This window comes from Salvelinus fontinalis, chromosome 20 (assembly GCF_029448725.1).
Source record: "Salvelinus fontinalis isolate EN_2023a chromosome 20, ASM2944872v1, whole genome shotgun sequence".
In the NCBI taxonomy this organism is placed as follows: domain Eukaryota; kingdom Metazoa; phylum Chordata; class Actinopteri; order Salmoniformes; family Salmonidae; genus Salvelinus; species Salvelinus fontinalis.
This window is the reverse complement of record NC_074684.1, coordinates 3,206,470-3,228,938: the sequence shown is the minus strand read 5'-3', so window position 1 is coordinate 3,228,938 and position 22,469 is coordinate 3,206,470.

Sequence of the window (22,469 nt, the reverse complement as noted above, 5' to 3'; positions counted from 1 at the left end):
ACCACGTTTTCTGACAGTCTCCAATCTATCAGAATGGTAGGAGATGACAGTTTGTATAAACTCACTAGAAGGCTGAGTTAAAGGAACATAAATTAGGTTCCTGACAATAACCATAGTGCCATTTATATAGGAGTTGATATGGTTTCCAAGTCCTCTGTTGCTTATTCTGACATGGAGAACTGGAGCACTACCAGACCTTGTCTGTCAGTCTCTAAAACAGTTTGCGATGTTGCTGGAAATAATTCTGGAACCCCTGCGGTCCTGTCTCTTTCAAAAGTTGTCACAAATATAAAAATTCCTGTCGTTGCCAAGTTTATTCAGGGAATTGTTTAGGGCAAAGAGTCTGCTGAAACGTTCCTAACCCCTTTGGTAGCACGAGAGGGGGCCAGAGATAATTATTCTCTTCCCTGTGCTAGCGAGGGTGTTTAAAACATTTTGTAGTCCTCCTGCAGTTCCTCAGATCGCTTAAAACGAAGGTTGTTAAAACTTATGTGAGTGACGATGGTGGTTGGTCAGAACCTTGGGCAGGAGGGAGTTCATGTCATGGACACTGGCTCCTGGGTGACAGTGGACCTTGGTTGGTCAACAGACCGTAGGCAGGCCAAAATCTCTCACCATCAAGCTGCCCATAGTGATGTTGGTCACCTGAACTGTGGTGGCCGTGGGGGAGGGTGCCACTGGGTGGCCTTCTGTTGGTATAAACTCAGCATCCGCGTTGACTCCCGAGGCTGTTAGGTCCGTCTCAAGCGGGAGCAAAGCTGTTTGATGGCTGGATTGGATCTTCTCGGATAGATGAAGGGTGTCCAGACTGCCTCCCCGATCTCCTATGCCTTGCGAGTGCTCAGTCTCCCATGGATCGTGTTGATCTGTCCTGTTGCATTGGGACAGATCAACGCCGTCCGACTCATCGCCAGCTTTGCTATAGGAGGCATTTAAAACTGAGATTTGTTTTGCCTGGGTTACAGCAAGGTTGGTGTTCTTAGAAAGCAGTTTATCCTTTTCTCACAGCCGAGCTAAACACCAGAGGATCTCTTCCTTAAGATGCTTGATAGGGGAGCATTTAGGGCAGACAAATCCCTGTCCATTTCCCATTTCCACATTATCTTCATCTTGTGATTGTGTGGAAATCAGCTCACACCTGAAGGATTTGTGCCCAGCCGTGGATTAAAACACTGGTGGGCTAACACTGCTAGCGTTAACCTGAGTCGTTTTCATGATGGCTAGCAGCTAACTGCTACTTAACAGGAATCCGAGACCCAAACTTGCGGTCCCGGACCTTGTCGACCTTGTCGTGGAATCAGTAGCAATACATACTTTAGTTATGATTAAAAACGATTTAATGAAAACTTTTTAATAAAACCCACAAACTGAGTGTAGGTACGACACTGTTCTGTTGCACGTACTGATGGCATCTGTTGCGTGATGACGTGAAAACTCCCTCAGGAGGCTGAAGAAATGTGTCTTGGCCCATAGAACCTTCACAAACTTCTACAGATGCACCATTGAGAGCATCCTGTCGGGCTTTATCATAGTCCGCCACTGCAGGCGGAGCGTGGTGTGGTCAGCCCAACACATCACTGGGGGCACACAGTCTGCCCTCAAGGACATCTACAGCACCCAGTGTGACAGGAAGACCGGAGCCACGGCCTGTTCACCGTGCTACCATCTAGAAGGTGGAGACAGTATAGGTGCATCAAAGATGAGACCGAAATACTGAATAACAGCTTCTATCTCCAGGCCATCAGACTGTTAAATAGTCACCACTAGCAGGCCTCTGCCCAGTACCCTGCCCTGAAATTTAGTCACTGTTACTAGTTGGCTACCACCTGGTACTCAACTCTGCACCTTAGAGACAGCTACCCTATGTACCTAGTCATTGAACACTGGTCACTTTAATAATGCATACTGTTTAACCCACTTCATATGTATATATTGTTTTCTAGTCAAGGCTCATCCTATATAACTACTGCTGTACACACCCATCTAGGACTTCTTCAAGGTATTCTATAAGGTGTTGGAAACGTTCCACAGAGATGTTGGTCCAGGCTGATGTGATGGCGTTTCTGCAGATTGAACGGCGGTACATTCATGCTGCAAAAAGCTCGTTCCGTCTCATCCCGAAGATGCTCCATTACGTTGAGGTCTAGGGTATGCGGAGGCGACTCAAGTAAACTGAACTGGCAGTCATATTCCAGGCAATGTTTTTCCACTCCTCAATTGTCCAGTGCTGGTGCGCACTGGAGCCACTTCTTCTAGTTTTTAGCTCATGGGAGTGGAACCCGGTGTGGTTGTCTGCTGCAATAGTCCCATCAATGACAATGATCGACGAGTTGTGCATTCCGAGATGTTGTTCTGTGCGACGTCATTTGTCTGTTTGTAGCCCGCCTGTTTGCTTGGACGATTCCTTCCATTCTCCTTCGACCTCTCTCATCAACGAGATGTTCTCGCCTACACTGACTGGATGTTTTTTTGTTTGTTGCACCATTCTCGATAAAAACCTAGACACTGTCGTGTGTGAAAAGCCCAGGAGGGTGGCCGTTTCTGAGATACCGGATCCAGCGAACCTGACACTGATGATCATACCACACGCTCAAATTTGCATAGGTCTTTTGTGAACGGGGTGGTATACTTATATTTGAATGTGTATACAGTATATTTGTATTCTGGACTCTGATATTGCTCATCCTGATTTTATTTTTCTTTGTGCTTATTGTCTTGTATTGTTAGGTATTACTGCACTGTTGGACAACAATTTTGCTGCACCTACAAAATCATCTGCAAAATATTTGTACGCGACCAATAAAATGTTATTTGATTAGCTAGCTTGCTAAATGTACTAAGAGTTAGAGCAAACTTGGCTATCTAATAGATGTGGTAAAAAGGTCAATGGAACTCGACCAAAACAGTGGAAATGCGTGTGGGGAAGATGCAGTGGGGGAAAGATCACGAATCTTCTCGTTGCCCCCCAGCAAAATTTGCCTACATTTAGGCTATTGTTTATACGTGTTTTTCTCACTATGTTGAGGTAAAAATCTGAGTATAATGCTTGAAGTGGTTGTCAACACCAAGATATGTTAATTTCATCGTCACCAATCAACTGCATTACAGATAAACATGACTTTGACTACCACCACTACCGCTAGCAATGCTACCAGCTCATACGATTGGAAGATTTGCATTTAGCAGTGTGCCCACTCTGGTATTGGCTACATGGGCGCAGTTGACTATGTCGCACATATAGCCTACATTATTTTTCAAACTGCAGCCAAGCATCCATAATTGTCACCAGAAGTAGATATTTATTGGAAAGGAGCATCAAGCTCATCACCATGCACTTTCACCACCATGTGAAGTTCATCATAACTTGTTTCATCTGTAGTTTAATAAACTGCATGCTTTCCCGACAAGTCATAGTGGGAGGACCACACATGTCACCGCATGACTCCAAGTTGACTTTGTTATGACGGTTATTATATCAATATTTGCACATAAAAGTGTTTCAACCGACATTTTTTGAAGAATTAATTTTACAGACACAAAAAAGATCTCACCTTGTCTCGAGAATTTTATTTTGTCGACATTTGGAAAGCTTCCCGAAATATTTTTTCTTTAATAGCCTTTTTGAGGCTCAAATGCCTGCCATAGAAGATGTTTTCCACCCTCAGAATCCTTCCCTTCCTTTTGCTTCCCCCTCCCTCTCTCTCTAAAAAGACCTGTTTGTCATTTAAAGGCCCAACAGGTCCTTGATGTGATGAAGGCCCTTTTCTCCACCTGTGAATCAAAACCCCAATTATAAATGTAGGAGATAATTATACTATATGTCTAATTTAATCAAGCAACAAGGGCATTTTTCAGTATGTACGCCGCAGTTCGAGCGCACATTCAATGTGCCAGCTTGAAGTGCGTGTGGGTATGAAATATGACCTTGTTTTTACATCTCAGAGAGGATTCCTGTTTCAATATGCATGGATGCAGCGATGGCAAAACAGAATCTGTAATTGTAATTAGGAGAGTTACAATTAGTATGCTGTGATTGGTTGGGAGAGGGAGAGTAAGACCAGGAGACATCTCAACCAATGAGGTTATCTATCAGCTGATGCAATGTATGGTAATGTCTGTCTCTACTGGAGATAAGGGGGTAATGCAACTTCCATTCACAATGGGTGAATACTGTTAATCACTCAAACAGGGACTCTATTATAAACAGTAGATCGTGAGACAATTCTGAATGTTGAGTTATAGGCCTATGAATCAGTGATAGACACGTGACGATCCTTCTCATTGTCCAATGTAGAGCAAATGTCCTTCATCAGTAGGTCTGGATGGTGGATGTACAATAAGGGAATACAATAATAGAGAATGATTCATCCTGTTTTTGTGCAATACTGTTGCCACATTTATGTTTACTTACAGTGGCTTGCGAAAGTATTCACCTCCCTTGGCATTTTTCCTATTTTGTTGCCTTACAACCTGGAATGAAAAGTGAGTTTTGGAGGGTTTGTAACACTTGATTTAAACAACATGTCACACACTTTCAAGATGCAAAATATTTTAGATTGTGAGACAAACAAAGAAATAAGACAAAAAAACAGATACTTTGTAGAGCAACCTTTTGTAGCAATTATAGCTGCAAGTCTCTTGGGGTATGTCTCTATAAGCTTGGCACATCTAGCCACTGGGATTTTTGCCCATTCTTCAAGACAAAACTGCTCCAGCTCCTTCAAGTTGGATGGGTTCTGCTGGTGTATAGCGATCTTAAAGTCATACCACAGATTCTCATTGGATTGAGGTCTGGGCTTTGATTAGGCCATTCCAAGACATTTAAATGTTTACCCTTAGACCACTTGAGTGTTGCTTTAGCAATATGCTTAGGGTCATTGTCCTGCTGGAAGGTGAACCTACATCCCAGTCTCAAATCTCTGGAAGACTGAAACAGGTTTCCCTCAAGAATTTCCCTGTATTTAGCGCCTTCCATCATTCCTTCAATTCTAGCCAGTTTCCCAGTCCCTGCCTATGAAAACATCATCATGATGCTGCCACCACCATGCTTCACTGTGGGGATGGTGTTCTCGGGGTGATGAGAGGTGTTGGGTTTGCGCCAGACATAGCGTTTTCCTTGATGATCAAAAGGCTCCATTTTAGTCTCATCTGACCAGAGTACCTTCTTCCATATGTTTGGGGAGTCTCCCAGATGCCTTTTGGCGAACACCAAATGTGTTTGCTTATTTTTTTCTTTAAGCAATGACTTTTTCCTGGCCACTCTTCCATAAAGCCCAGCTCTGTGGAGTGTATGGCTTAAAGTGGTCCTATGAACAGATACTCCAATCTCCGTGGTGGAGCTTTGCAGCTCCTTCAGGGTTATCTTTGGTCTCTTTGTTGCCTCTCTGATTAATGCCCTCCTTGCCTGGTCTATGAGTTTTGGTGGGCGGCCATCTCTTGGTAGGTTTGTTGTGGTGCCATATTCTTTCCATTTTTTAATAAAGGATTTAATGGTGCTCCGTGGGATGTTCAAAGTTTTGGATTTTTTTTTATAACCCAACCCTGATCTGTACTTCTCCACTTTGTCCCTGACCTGTTTGGAGAGCTCCTTGGGCTTTATGGTGCCACTTGCTTGGTGGTGCCCCTTGCTTAGTGATGTTGCAGACTCTGGAGCCTTTCAGAACAGGTGTATATATACTGAGATCATGTGACAGATCATGTGACATTTAGATTGCACACAGGTGGACTTTATTTAACTAATTATGTGACTTCTGAAGGTAATTGGTTGCACCAGATCTTATTTAGGGGCTTCATAGCAAAGGGGGTGCACGCACCACTTTTGCTTTTTATTTTTTTAATAATTCTTTGAAACAAGTCATTTTTTTCATTCCACTTCACCAAGTTGGACTATTTTGTGTATGTCAAGTACATGAAATCCAAATAAAAATCAGTTTAAATCAGAGGTTGTAATGCAACATAGTAGTAAAAACACAGAGGGGATGAATACTTGTGCAAGGCACTGTACTCACTTCATCCTGGGTGGAGCACAAGGCCGCAACAATCTTCTGCCACTGGAGACTGTCTTTGGCCACAGATTTATGTTTGTTTAGCAGACAATGCATGTTTTTGTTGTTGTTGTTGTCAGTTAGCCAATACGAATAACGCACAGTGTTTTCAAAATATATCTTTATCTCTCTCCCTCTCTCTCTCACGCTCTCTCTCCATTTCCCTCACCCCTCCCTCTCTCTCTCTTTCCCCTATCAACACTCTCCAGATACGGAGAAAAGGGCACTATGAACTAATGTGTATGTCTGAATCTGCCTAGAGGCTGCTGGTGACTACTATTGCCTTTGTTTTTCCACAGATATGACTCTTATCGAGCAGCTAAAATGAATTATTATATACTGCAGCCCGATAAACCAGGAGCAATTACACACAATTACACACACAGTTGCAGCCTTGCTTTAGAGCACCGAAAATGAATGACCTGAATAAAATATAGTGTAAATGTAATTCACAAGATAAATCTCATGGTTTATCTGTTATTTTATGACCACATTCACTTTAGAAATTCAAAGCAGTTCAACTAGTACAGAAATTAATTTGTTGCTGCAAACTTCTTGCTAAGTAAATAGTGTGTCATAAGATGTTGCCAGAAATATGCAAACGTTTGCCACTAGTGGTGAATCTGCGGAAAACCTTTGACAACAATAATATTTATTGCTACTAGTGGCAAACAGTTTCCCAGAAGTCGTTTCTGGTAAACACACGAGTTTCATTAAAAACATCTGTTGAAAAATGGAAACAAAACTATGTAGCTATCTACAGTACCTACCAAAGTTGTCCTGTGAGTAACTTATTAATTAAAACTTCCTAATAGACTTTAACATTTTGTTGGCAATATCATGTTTTGTAGGATAGAGTGAAACACATTTTGTTCATACCAGTTTCATTCTGTCAGTGCCACTGACTGACTAGAGCTTAGCTAGCTAATGTTAGCTATCAAATTTTTGCACAATTTATTTGATGGGTAGCTAGCTAACTAATGATTTGCGTAAACACTTATATGTGTAGGTGAATATGTTGCGGTCTTTTAATACCAAAATTCTAGTATCACGGTTCAGTAGCATGTCAGCTAGCACAACAGCTTAGGTAGCTAGCTAGCAACAATTTGAGTTGATTTGACATCAGAGCAAAACTTACCTTTTGCAGATGGATACCAATCCCCTTCCTGTGGTATTGAGAGGGGGATGCATCAGCACCCTGGAAATATGTTTGAGGTGCACTAACTCATCACACTTTATTTGAGTGCTAAATGAGTGCATCGTCTTCAAGATTGATAAGGTAAGTAAACGCATGTATTTATTCTCATAAATGTAGCCAATACATTTATTATGTGTAACAATTAGATATGTAATTGCTTTAAACTTGTAGCTAGCTCATCTTGATGTATTTTCCTTCTGTCTTTCCGGAAGCAATTCGTTACAAGGCAAAAATACAATCAAACTGAGGACAGAGAAATATGTTTGCATCAGACAGGTCAAGGCTTTTTGCATGAATGGCTTTGAGATGTAAGTTACACAAAATGTTGGGTTGTTTGGTTGACCCAATTTCTGGGTTGCAGGCATTGGGTCAATAGTTGGGTTGTTTTCTGTAAATACAGCAAGAGTTGTTGGTGCTGGGTTATTATGGTTGTGCTATGGATATTTGACCCAGCCAGTGGGTTATTTATCCTGCTACCTTAGCTAGCTATATCTGACACATCTTCTGGACTGTCCCGGAAACTGTTTCACTCATTAGTTAAAGCTAGCTAAGTTAGCTGGCTAGCTAAGTTGCCATAGCTAGATTTGACTTATTCTCCATCTGGGTTCATTTAACCTAGCTATTTGGCAGGCTTATCTCATGCTTGCGTGGTGATTGATTTAGCTAGCAATCGTTACTGTACTGGTTTTCAATGGTTTCTGACTGTGACAGCTTTAGTCAGACTTCTGAAGTTGAGGAGGATGGATGGAAATTCTGTTAGCTAACTAGCGTTAGAGTTTACCTTAAATTTGATGTAGCCAAGTTAGTTTAGCTAAGTATGTTTCTAACATATTTTTATTTCTGTACTTAAATGCAGAGGCCAAGGCCAGTGAATGGGCAGCTTTGTAAATGTACGCTGAATGAGTGGAACCTGGCCTTTTTGATTCCAAAGTTTGAGGTTAAGTAAAACTGCGAAATTTGAATGACCCTGTGTAAAGTAGCATCTACGTCTTCCAGATCGGTTGCTGGTTCAAATTCCCGAGCCAGCAAGGTGGAAAAATCTGCCTTTCTTCCCTTGAGCAAGGCAGTTAACCCCCAACAACAACTGTTCCCCTGGTGCCGTGGATGTTGACTAAGGCAGCCCCCCGCACCTCACTAATTCAGAGGGGTTGGGTTAAATGCTGAAGACACATTTCGGTTTAATGCATTCAGTTGTGCAACTGATTTAGGTACCACTTTTACCCTCTTTTGCAGCTGAAAAGATGGACCAGGAAACGCTCTTGCTTTTGGAAGACTCGACTATAACCTGAAGTTAAAGAAGAACATAAAAGCCTTACATGCAGTGAGTATTCTGTCAACGCCACCTTTCTATACACGAGGGTATGTCCTTGGGACACACGCATGAATATGTACGACCGTGGCAACACCAAGCGACACGCCAAGCTTGAGCAGTAGCTGGGTCTCGTGGAAAGATTTGTGGTGTACTTTGAAAACAGATTGTTAAGAGGACTTTACAATTCATTGATTACTTTGTGCTCACTACAGTCAAATGTGAGAGGGCAGCCCAGATGACCAAGTGGCTGAACAACATCTGGCCGACAAACCAGGTTGCAGGGTACATGAAGGAAACCATGATCCAGAGGGCTCAGTGGACCAGACAGAATGGGGCCAAGGCAGTCGAGATAGTCCGAGAGTATCCGCGTCTGCTGGATACTCCAGGCGTGGTGGGTCATTTTTTTTGCTGTAACTAACTAGTCTGGCTGACACAACCCACGTGCCTCACAGCACAGGGAGAGCTGTGACCACACTGGTCTGGAAAGGAGGCTGTTTGTTAACCCCTGTTAGGGGGTTATTTAAGATGGTCAGACTATGAATCATTTAGCTATTTGATTTTGAATTGGATTATGAGCTTGCGCAATTTGGCCAAAGGTTTGCCACAACTGTTTGCCTTGAAGCCTGTTTTTTTAGTAAGGCGATAGCTAGGGAAATTAACAGTCAGGACGTGAGTAAATTTAAAAGTGTATGGTCTATGGTAAATCAGCTAGCTAACTAACAATGCACTGTTACTGTATGTCTGCTTGTGGTCACTGACTGGTAAGTGAACATTCTTGAGCTGTAAAGTAAGGTTGTATAGGTTAACTGGTTCTCTAAATGCTCTTTAGCTGTTAGGTTCGGATGTCTGCTGTTATAAGTGGAGTATGGGGGATACTGTGGACGATTTAGAGGCAGCAGGTTTGTGACCGGGGTCACAAGTAGAGCAGGATTTCATCTGTGTAATTGCCTGGAATGGTTTTAAAACCACTGTCACCTTTGAGGACCACTCTGGTAAATTAGATCCTTGTGCAATGAGGCATGTGTGAGAGTTTACGTGAGGTGATACACTGATTCCGAAATAGATTTCGCCATGCACAAGCGGACAGACACACACACACACACTCCCTATCCCTCTCCCTATCACACACACCTATGCCTTTGGGATGAGAGTGGGAATATCAAAGCCATGTCCTACACACACTAACATGACCATGTCTCTTCTGTGAGACAGGTTTGGAAATGGGAGAGCATGCCTATTCCATTTGGGCCAGAAATCAAATAGTTTTCTTCCTCACCACGCTATTTCTCGTGTAATGAGATGTTCTTTAAAACTTCTTATGGCTGCAAGGGGCAGCATTGAGTAACCTGGAAAGAGGTGGCCATTTCAAACGGCCTCCTACTCAATTCTTGCTCGTACAATATGCATATTATCATTACTATTGGATAGAAAACACTCTCTAGTTTCTTAAACCGTTGTCACGCCCTGGCCTTAGTATTCTTTGTTTTCTTTATTATTTTAGTTAGGTCAGGGTGTGACATGGGGAATGTTTGTGTTTTGTTGGTTTTGGGTGTTTTATGGTAAAGGGGTTGTTGGGTATAGTATATGGGTTTGTGTGGAGTACATGTGTCTAGTGTTGTCTATGTATGTTTAGTTATCTAGGAGAGTCTATGGTTACCTGAATGAGTTCCCAATTAGAGACAGCTGATTTCGGTTGTCTCTGATTGGGAGCCTTATTTAGGGTAGCCATAGGCTCTCATTGGTTGTGAGTAATTGTCTATGTAGAACGTTTGTAGCCTGTGTGTGTATGTGCACAACGTTATTTAGCTTCACGATCGTTTGTTGTTTTGTTAGTTTGTATTAAGTGTTTCGTGTTTATTTTTCGTCATCTTTTAAAATAAAAGAAGATGGCTTACTTTCCAAATGCTGCGTTTTGGTCCATCAATCCGCCACACGATCGTGACAGAATTACTCACCATTATAGGACCAAGCGGCATGGAAAGCGGCAACAGGACCTACCTACACAGGATTCATGGACATGGGAGGAGATACTGGATGGTAAGGGGCCGTGGGCTCAACCGGGAGAATATCGCCTTCCTCGTGAAGAGCTGGAGGCAGCTAAAGCCGAGAGGAGACGATATGAGGAGGCAGCACGGAGACAAGGCTGGAAACCCGTGAGTACAACCCAAAAATTTCTTGGGGGGGGCCTTAAAGGGAGTGTGGCGAAGTCAGGTAGGAAACCTGCGCCTACTCCCTGTACTTACCGTGGAGAGCGAGAGTACGGGCAGACACCGTGTTACGCAGTAGAGCGCACGGTGTCTCCTGTACGCGTGCATAGCCCGGTTCGGTACATTTCAGCTCCACGTATCGGCCGGGCTAGACTGAGCGTTGAGCCGTATGTCATGAAGCCGGCCCAACGCATCTGGTCACCAGTGCGTCTCCTCGGGCCGGCGTACAGGGCACCAGCCTTACGCATGGTGTCCCCGGTTCGCCTACATAGGCCGGTGCGGGTTATTCCACCTCCCCGCACTGGTCAGGCGACGGGGAGCATACAACCAGGTAAGGTTGGGCAGGCTCGGCGTTCAAGGGAGCCAGTACGCCTGCACGGTCCGGTATTTCCGGCGCCACCTCCCCGCCCCAACCCAGTACCACCAGTGCCTCCTCCACGCACTAGCTATATGGTGCGTGTCTCCAGCCCTTTACCACCAGTGTCTAAACCACGCACCAAGCCTCCTGTGTGTCCCCAGAGTCCTGTGCGTCCTGTTGCTGCTCCCCGCACTAGCCCTGAGATGCGTGTCCCCAGCCCGGTGCCACCAGTCCCGGCACCACGCACCAGGCCTACAGTGCGCCTCAGCCGGCAGGAGTCTGCCGTCTGCACAGCGATGACTGAACTGCCCGTCTCCCCAGCGCCATCTGAGCCATCCGTCTCCCCAGCGCCATCTGAGCCATCCGTCTCCCCAGCGCCATCTGAGCCATCCGTCTGCAATGAGCCTGCAAAGCCGCCCGTCTGCCATGAGCCTGCAAAGCCGCCCGTCTGCCATGAGCCAACTGAGCCGCCAGCCAGACAGGAGCCGCTAGAGCCGCCAGCCAGACAGGAGCCGCTAGAGCCGCCAGCCAGACAGGAGCCGCTAGAGCCGCCCGTCAGACAGGATCTGCCAGAGCCGCCAACCAGACAGGATCTGCCAGAGCTGCCAACCAGACAGGATCTGCCAGAGCCGCCAATCAGACAGGAGCAGCCAGATCAGTCAGCCAGCCATGAGCAGCCAGATCCGTCAGCCAGCCATGAGCAGCCAGATCCGTCAGCCAGCCATGAGCAGCCAGATCCGTCAGCTAGCCATGAGCAGCCAGATCCGTCAGCTAGCCATGAGCAGCCAGATCCGTCAGCTAGCCATGAGCAGCCAGATCCGTCAGCTAGCCATGAGCAGCCAGATCCGTCAGCTAGCCATGAGCAGCCAGATCCGTCAGCTAGCCATGAGCAGCCAGATCCGTCAGCTAGCCATGAGCAGCCAGATCCGTCAGCCAGCCATGAGCAGCCAGATCCGTCAGCCAGCCATGAGCAGCCAGATCCGTCAGCCAGCCATGAGCAGCCAGATCCGTCAGCCAGCCATGAGCAGCCAGATCCGTCAGCCAGCCATGAGCAGCCAGATCCGTCAGCCAGCCATGAGCAGCCAGATCCGTCAGCCAGCCATGAGCAGCCAGATCCGTTAGCCAGCCATGAGCAGCCAGATCTGTCAGCCAGCCATGGGCCGTCCCTCAGTCCGGAGCTGCTGTCCCTCAGTCCGGAGCTGCCATTCCTCAGTCCGGAGCTGCCATTCCTCAGTCCGGAGCTGCCCCTTACCCTGGTGCTGCCCCTTACCCTGGTGCTGCCCCTTACCCTGGTGCTGCCCCTTACCCTGGTACTGCCCCTGACCCTGGTACTGCCCCTGACCCTGGTACTGCCCCTTACCCTGGTACTGGCCCTTAGTCCGGAGCTGCCCCTTAGTCCGGAACTGCCCCTTAATGCAATGGGGTTAATGTGGAGGGGGGTCATTTGGAGGAAGCCCAGGAGGTGGTTAGGGACTGTGGTGACGTGGGGACCACAACCAGAGCCGGAGCCGCCACCGTGGATGGAAGCCCACCCAGACCCTCCCCTAGACTGTGTAATGGTGCGCCCGGAGTTCGCACTTTAAGGGGGGGGTTATGTCACGCCCTGGCCTTAGTATTCTTTGTTTTCTTTATTATTTTAGTTAGGTCAGGGTGTGACATGGGGAATGTTTGTGTTTTGTTGGTTTTGGGTGTTTTATGGTAAAGGGGTTGTTGGGTATAGTATATGGGTTTGTGTGGAGTACATGTGTCTAGTGTTGTCTATGTATGTTTAGTTATCTAGGAGAGTCTATGGTTACCTGAATGAGTTCCCAATTAGAGACAGCTGATTTCGGTTGTCTCTGATTGGGAGCCTTATTTAGGGTAGCCATAGGCTCTCATTGGTTGTGAGTAATTGTCTATGTAGAACGTTTGTAGCCTGTGTGTGTATGTGCACAACGTTATTTAGCTTCACGATCGTTTGTTGTTTTGTTAGTTTGTATTAAGTGTTTCGTGTTTATTTTTCGTCATCTTTAAAATAAAAGAAGATGGCTTACTTTCCAAATGCTGCGTTTTGGTCCATCAATCCGCCACACGATCGTGACAACCGTTTGAATTATTTCTCTAAGTGAACCAGAACTCTTTCTGCAGCCCATTTCCTATCCGGAAGTGAGATTTCCAAAAACGAGGTATTTTTTCAAGAGCTTGTCTATAAAAGGGCATGTCACTTGGGACTATAGAAACACGTCATACACCTTCCCTTGGGTGTCATGCGGAAGTGAGAGCAGAAATGACTTGAATATCTCGTTCTGGGATTGAATACATCCTCTTGGAGTGAGAGGTCCGCCATTATTATTTTTTTCGAAGGCGCGAAGTTGGACCTGGAATTGCCTCCTGGAAAACTGTCGTTATAGGTGAATATGATCTCCGGCTTCGATTTTATTTGATACATGTCACAATATCATCCTAAAGTATGTTTTTTCAATATAGTTTAATTATATTATTGAAATTTATTCGGGACTTTAGACGTGATGCGTTGGAAGAATTTGTTCAAGAAGGAGAGGTTAGCGCCGCACGGCCAGTGTGCTTGCTAATTCAAGAGGGAAATAGTTCGTTCTGGATCCAAACAAAGACGGTTCTGGACAATGGACCCCTTTACAACATTCTGATGGTAGATCAACAAAGATAAGGACCCAATTTGGGATGCTATTTCATATATCTGTCGAACTGTGCTATCGCTACCGATTACTTGGAATCAATGCTGTTGTGTGTTAGCTATTGCAGTAAGCTAATATAACGATATATTGTGTTTTCGCTGTAAAACACTTAAAAAATCGGAAATATTGTCTGTATTCACAAGATCTTTGTCTTTCATTTTGCTATACACCATATATTTTTCTGAAATGTTTTATGATGAGTAATTAGGTAGTTGGCGTTGGTGTCTGTATTTACTGGCTACTCCCGGGCTATTTCTGACTGTAGCTATGATGGTAGCATCAATGTAAAACTGATTTATACCTCAAATATGCAAATTTTTAGAACAAAACATAGATTTATTGTGTAACATGTTATAGGACTGTCATCTGAGGAAGTTGTTTCTAGGTTTGTTTGGTTGGATCTTGGTTAGTTAGGTTGGCTTTGTGCATGCTACCTGTGCTGTGAAAAATGTCTGTCCTCTTTTGTATTTGGTGGTGAACTAACATAAATATACGTGGTGTTTTTGCTGTAAAACATTTTAAAAATCGGACACGTTGGCTGGATTCACAAGATGTTTATCTTTCAAATGCTGTATTGGACTTGGTAATGTGTGAAAGTTAAATATTTTAAAAAAATTGATTTTGAATTTCGCGCCCTGCAATTGAGCTGGATGTTGTCATAAGTGTACCGGTGTCGGGCCAGCCAGCCTAACAGGTTTTAAAGGCTTTCTCAGGAGCAGGTGGTCGTGAAGAGCGTAGGAGAGGATGATGGAGCTAGACATGTAGATAAAGTAGCAGGCCATAGTGTTGAAAGACAATAGAAGGATTTAAAGTGGAACTGAATAGATGGATGCAGTTCAATGCAGGATTAATACAATTCACCAAAACATTTCTTGGTAGTCCAAAAAACATTGCTATCGGGCTGTAAATCACAGCTGGCCTGGTACATTGATTGCTGCCTCCACCCGTTCGGAATGCACCATTTCAGTTTTTGTGACTCCATATTTTGGACAAAAACTGACAAATGTTACGAAGGCTGGGATTGTCAACACAATCAAACCAGAAATGGCAAAGATCACAAGACAGTCATAATGTGGCTAATAGACTAGCGTATCTATTTATGGAGCTATTTATTTAGCAAGCTAACAACCCAGAGCCTTAGCTAGCTAGCTACAGTAGCTGCTGGGAGTATGTAATTTCAATGGACAAGTGGGTGAGTGACCAACTTCTTCCCCATATGTCGTTTTTCAGTGGCTACAGCTAGAGATGCAGGTGTCATTTGGCTAGCAAGCAAGAAATGGGAATCAATTTGTTAGCTATGTTGATCTTGAACAACTGTTATCCACAGTTAGCATGCATATAGCTTAGTTGTCAATCAAATTTGGCATCGATAAAATAGGCAGCCAGGCAGTTCCCATTGAGTTGTCAAAATGTGGGTTGAGACAAGAATGCACAAGGGCGAGCCTGCTACTATTCCCCATAGTTTATCAGTGCAATTTTGACTGCCAACAGGGTTGCCAGGTATAGCGAAAATATCCAGTCCTCTTGACCACTCTAAACCTGCCTAAAAGGCCTAAAAACGAACATCATTTTTTTCACAGCAAAAGAGGAGTTCCATATTTTACATAATAAACCCCTTTTCCATAATCGAGCCAATTAAGAAGGATTATCGTTGTAACTTCTAACGACATTAGAAGCAAAATGTGGTTTTCCTCAAAATAATAAGTATTGCGAGCTATGACATGATGTAATACGTTGCAAGAGAAAAGATCATTTGACCTTATTAAACTCGCCAGATCATTTTCCATCAATGGATGTCGATATAACTTGTTTGACTGCCATGATTAAGCAATAAGGCAGAAGGGGGTATGGTATGGCCATTATACAACAACTAAGGGCTGTTCTTACGTACGACGCAACATGGAGTGCCTGGATACAGCCGTTAAGAGTGGTATATTGGCTACAATTCATACCACAAACCCCCGGGGTGCCTTATTGCTATTAGAAACTGGTTACCAACGTAATTAGAACAGTAAAACGTTTTTTTTTGTCATACCGGCTCTATTAATTGTCCAAACACACGGCCGCTTTCCCACTATACATTGCTATAGATTTTTCACAAATGCCTTACTGCCTTACGTCATTCCCAAACATTTTTTGAAAGTAAGAAAATGTGAAAATGACCATATAAGATGGTGCCGAAGACCGTGGCTGACGTTTTACATTCTCCCAACCAGTTGTGAAATTTTATAATATTTTTTTGCGTTTTGTCTAACTTATTTTTTAACATATTGTGTATATAATGTTGCTGCTATTGTCTCTTATGACCGAAAATAACTTCTGGACATCAGAAAAGCGATTACTCCCCGCGGACTGGAAGAAATTTTTGCCTTTAACGAGTCCGACGAGAACGATATCCTGCTGTCACTGGAACAGGCCCAGATCCACGCCTTTTGCGTGAAGAAAAGATGCTGGAAAAGGGGACGCAGGTCAGAGATCCTTCTGAGGATCCGGAAGCGAGCGAGTAAACTCTCAATACCTAACCATTCTTCTTGCTTACGTGCAATCGTCAGAAAAAAAATTGATGACCTAATATTATGATTATCCTACCAATGTGACATTAAAAACTGCAACATCTTATGTTTCACCGAGACATGGCTGAACGAAGAAACAGACAATATAGAGCTGGTGGGATTTTCCATCCAGAACAGAGGTGCTACCTCTGGTAAGACGAGGGGTGGGGGTGTGTGTCTTTTTGTCAATAACAGCTGGTGCGCAATGTCTAATATTAAAGAATTCTTGAGGTATTGCTCTCCTGAGGTAGAGTACCTTAGTGCGGTCGACAGCTTATCCTATCTACCAAGAGAGTTCTCATCTGTATTATTCGTAGCCGTCTATTTACCACCACAAAGCAAAGCTGGCACTAAGAGCGCTCTCAAAAAAAACTATAAGGCCATAAGCAAAGAAGAAAATGCTCACCCAGAAGCCGCGCTCCTAGTGGCAGGGGACTTTAATGCAGGCAAACTTAAATCAGATTTACCAAATTTTTACCAGCATGTCACATGTGCAACCAGTGGGAAAAAAATCCAAGACCACCTTTACTCCACACACAGAGATGCATACAAAGCTCTCCCTCGCCCTCCACTTGGCAAATCTGACCATAATTCTAACCTCCTGCTTACAAGCAAAAACTAAAGCAGGAAGTACCAGTGACTTGCTCAATACGGAAGTGGTCAGATGATGAGGATGCTACACTACAGGACACTTTTGCTAGCACAGACTGGAATATGTTCCGGGATTGAGGAATACACCACCTCAGTCATCGGCTTCATCAATAAGTGCAACATCCGCATCGAGCTCAAGGCTAGAGCTGCCGATTTCAAGGAGTGGGAGACTAATCCGGATGCTTATAAGAAATCCCGCTATGCCCTCAGACAAACCATCAAACAAGCAAAGCGTCAATACAGGATTAAGATTGAATCCTACTTCACCGGCTCTGACGCTCGTCAGATGTGGCAGGGCTTAAACTATTACGGACTACAAAGAGAAACCCAGACACGAGCTGCCCAGTGACGCAAGCCTACCAGATGAGCTAAATGCCTTTTATGCTCGCTTCGAGGCAAGCGACACTAAAGCATGAACGAGAGCACCAGCTGTTCTGGATGACTGCGTCATAACGCTCTCTGTAGCCGATGTGAACAAAACCTTTAAACAGGTCAACATTCACAAAGCCACGGGGCCAGACGGATTACCAGGGCGTGTACTCAAAGCATGTGCGGACCAACTGTCAAGTGTCTTCACTGACATTTTCAACCTCTCCCTGACCGAGTCTGTAATACCTCCATGTTTCAAGCAGACCAACATAGTCCCTGTGCCCAAGGGAGCAAAGGTAACCTGCCTAAATGATTACCACCACGTGGCACTCACGTCGGTAGCCATGAAGTGCTTTGAAAGGCTGGTCATGACCCACTCCAATTCGCATTCAGCCCCTACAGGTCCACAGATGACGCAATCTCAATCGCACTCCACACTGCCCTTTCTCACTTGGACAAAAGGAACACCCCTATGTGAGAATGCTGTTCATTGACTACAGCTCAGCGTTCAACACCATAGTGCCTACGAAGCTCATCACTAAGCTAAGGACTCTGGGACTAAACACCTCCCTCTGCGACTGGATCCTGGACTTCCTGACGGGCCGCCCCCAGGTTGTAAGAGTAGGCAACAACATGTTTGGCCACGCTGATCCTTAACACTGGGGCCCCTCAGAGTTGTGTACTCAGTCCCCTCCTGTATTCCCTGTTCACCCACGACTGCGTGGCCAAACACGAATCCAACACCATCATTAAATTTACTGACGTCACAACAATGGTAGGCCTGATCACCGACAACGATGAGACGGTCTATAGGGAGGATGTCAGAGAACTGGCAGTGTGGTGCCAGGACAACAACCTCTCCCTCAGTGTGAGCAAGACAAAGGAGCTGATCGTGGACTACAGGAAAAGGCAGGCCAAACAGGCCCCCATTGACGGGGCTGTAGTGGAGGGGGTTGAGAGTTTCAAGTTCCTTTGTGTCCGCATCAACGAACTGTCATGGTTCATACATACCAATACAGTCGTGAAGAGGGCCCGACAAAACCTTTTCCCCCTCAGGAGACTGAAAAGATTTTGCATGGGTCCCCAGATCCTCAAAAGGTACTACAGCTGCACCATCGAGAGCATCCTGACCAGTTGCATCACCACCTGGTATGGCAACTGCTCGGCATCTGACCGTAAGTCGCTACAGAGGGTAGTGCAATTGGCCGAGTACATCACTGCACAAGCTTCTTGCTATCCAGGACCTATATAATAGGCGGTGTCAGAGGAAAGCCCAAAAAATTGTCAGGGACTCCAGTCACCAGTCATAGACTGTTTTCTCTGCTACCGCACAGCAAGCAGTACCTGAGCGCCAAGTCTAGAACCAAAAGGCTCCTCAGCAACTTCTACCCCCAAGCCATTACACTGCTGAACAATTCATAAACATCGCCACCAGACAATTTACATTGAACCCCCTTGTACACTGCTTCTACTCGCTGTTTGTTTATTACCTACGCATAGTCACTTCGCCTCCATCTACATGTACAGTTTACCTCAACTAGCCTGTATCCCTGCACACTGACTCGTGCCCCTTGTATATAGCCTTGTTATTGTTATTCTTATTGTGTTACTTCTTTTTATTACTTTTTATTTTAGCCTACTTGGTAAATATTTTCTTATTGTTGGACTGCACTGTTGGTTAAGGGCTTGTAAGTAAGCGTTTCACGATAAAGTTTACACTTGTTGTATTCGGCGCATGTGACGAATAAAGTTTGATTTGATCTAAATGCTCGCTGGTCAGACAACGTAAGAAAAGGCATCATTTGATGACATTTGATAACATTTGATGTTGCTAAAACACTGTCAATTTGACTTTAATGAGTTTCATTACCAGAAAAGGGTTTGGTGATGCAGCTTCATGCCTTTGAACAATCCTGGAATGGCTGTCTCTGGAAAGCAATAAAATCCTGAATGCGGTGAGATGTTTAATGCGTATAAGAACAATCACTTGGCACTAACGTCTAATTTCCTATATTTTAAATGTGGTTAGAATGACCATTAAAAACAACCTGACAAGCAATCAATTACATGAACAAGGCAAATGTAATACATGAGCCTTAGGGGAAAACATGACCTGACTTTAAGGTCGAAAGTGGCTTCGAGGAGAAGTACTTCAAGTCAAGACGAAACCTGCTCTCTGTGGTGCATAACTACCCCTGGGAACACATTCTAAAATATGTTGCAGTACAATCGGTAGCCTTACAGTACTGTAGCTAGTGTAGTTCTAGTCTAGATTTTTTTTTTTTTACAATTTTGAGGCCTGATTGCTGGGACCCCACAAGGACCCCACTGGTAACACACTGGTTGAATCAATGTTGTTTTCACATAATTGCAGTGTTATTACATTGAACCGACGTGGAATAGACGTTGAAATGACAGTGTGTCTTGTAGCTGCTAACAAAGTCATACTGTTCTGAATGGGGCCTCTGTTTCTGCTAAGGGGACTAATTGAGTTGCACATATGAGGTGGTGTGTGTGAATCGATTAGCATTGTTAGCCTGTCAGTGTGGCAGAGGGTCAGGTAGCCTTGAGTGGGAGCGTCCTCTCGTTGATTAGCTGACTGGGAGTGACAGACCAGTGCTACGCTGCTGCTGTGTGTCAAATCTGGACTGATAGAAGGCTTTCTCAGACACGAGTGTGTTTCTCTGTGTGTGTGTGTGTTTTGGGGGAATACAGAATAGCATACACACACATAAATACACACAGTTGAAGTCGGAAGTTTACATAAACCTTAGCCAAATACATTTAAACTCCGTTTTTCACAATTCCTGACATTTAATCCTAGTAAAAACTCCCTTTCATAGGTCAGGTAGGATCACCACTTTATTTTAAGAATGTGAAATGTCAGAATAACAGAACAGTGATTTCTGTTTTCTGAACCGGTTTTATTTCTTTCATCACATCCCAACTTGGTCAGAAGTTTACATACACTTAATTAGTATTTGGTAGCATTGCCTTTAAATTGTTTAACCTTTCTAGGACACACGTTCCACTGAAAAGGCAGCGCGGGAAATAAAAAAATATTTAACTTTCACACATTAAGTCCAATACAGCAAATGAAAGTTAAACATCTTGTTAATCTACCCATCGTGTCCGATTTTTAAAAATGTTTTACGATGAAAACACAACATATTTATGTTAGATCACCACCAAATTCAAAAAACACACAACTATTTTTCCCAGCCAAAGATAGTCACACAAAAGCAGAAATAGAGATAAAATGAATCAATAACCTTTGATAATCTTCATCAGATGACACTCATAGGACATCATGTTACACAATACATTTATGTTTTGTTCGATAATGTGCATATTTATATCCACAAATCTCGGATTACTTTGGCGCCATGTTCAGAAATGCCTCCAAAATATCTGGAGTAATTACAGAGAGCCACGTCAAATAACAGAAATACTCATCATAAACTTTTATGAAAGATACATGTTTTACATATAATTAAAGATACACTTGTTCTTAATGCACCCACTGTGTCAGATTTTTTTTAAACTTTATGGAAAAAGCATACCATGCAATAATCTGAGACGGCACTCAGAAATACACAACATTTCTCCGCCATGTTGGAGTCAACAGAAATACGAAATGACATCATAAATATTCCCTTTAATGATCTTTCATCAGAATGCAGTGCCAGGAATCCTAGTTCCACAATAAATCGTTGTTTTGTTTGATAATGTCCATTACTAGTGTCCAATTAGCTACTTTTGCTAGCACGTTTAGTTCACATGTCCAAACGCTGGCACAGGTCCAGGTGAACTCGGACGAAAACTTCAAAGTTATATTCCAGGTCGAATAAACTGGTCAAATTAAGTAGAGAATCAATCTTCAGGATGGTGTTATCATATATATCCAATAACGTTCCAATTTGTTTTTGTCTACAGAGTAATGGAACACATGGCGATATCATGAGTAATGCGGGTAACCAGGAACTAGCATTCTGCCAGACCACTGACTCAAATAGCTGCCATCCGGCCCCACATCACACTAGAGGCTACATTCCATGTTCTACTGACTGTTGACATCTAGCGGAAGGCATAGGATGTGTGAACAGATCCATATCTTACTGGGATGTGAATAGATGATGAGTTTAACATCAACCACTCCAATACCTTTACTTTGTTGTTCTTAAGCAATTTTGACACAACTTTGGAAGTATGCTTGGGGTCATTGTCCATTTGGAAGACCCATTTGCGACCAAGCTTTAACTTCTTGACTGATGTCTTGAGATGTTGCTTCAATATATCCACATAATTTTCATCCTCATGATGCCATCTATTCTGTGAAGTGCACCATTCCCTTCTGCAGCAAAACAGCCCCACAACATGATGCTGCCACCCCCGTGCTTTACAGTTGGGATGCTGAACTTTGGCTTGCAAGCCTCCCCCTTTTTCCTCCAAACATAACGATGGTCATTATGGACAAACAGTTCTATTTTTGTTTCATCAGACCAGAGGACATTTCTCCAAAAAGTACGATATTTGTCCCCATCTGCAGTTGCAAACCATAGTCTGGCTTTTTTATGTTGGTTTTGGAGCAGTGGCTTCTTCCTTGCTGAGCGGCCTTTCAGGTTATGTCAATATAGGACTTGTTTGACTCTGAATATAGATACTTTTGTACGTGTTTCCTCCAGCATCTTCACAGGGTCGATGCTGTTGTTCTGGGATTGATTTGCACTTTTTGCACCAAAGTACGTTCATCTCTAGGAGACAGAACGTGTCGCGTGGTCCCATGATTTTTATACTTGTGTACTATTGTTTGTACAGATGACCGTGGTACCTGGAGGTGTTTGGAAATTGCTCCGAAGGATGAACCAGACTTGTGGAGGTCTACAATTTTTTTATTTATATTTTTTCATTTATTTATTTTTATTTTCCCTGATTGGGAGCCATTTATTTTATTTTCCATGATGTCAAGCAAAGAGGCACTGAGTTTGAAGGTAGGCCTTGAAATTCATCCACAGGTACATGTCCAATTGACTCAAATGATGTCAATTAGCCTATCAGAAGCTTCTAAAGACATGACATAATTTT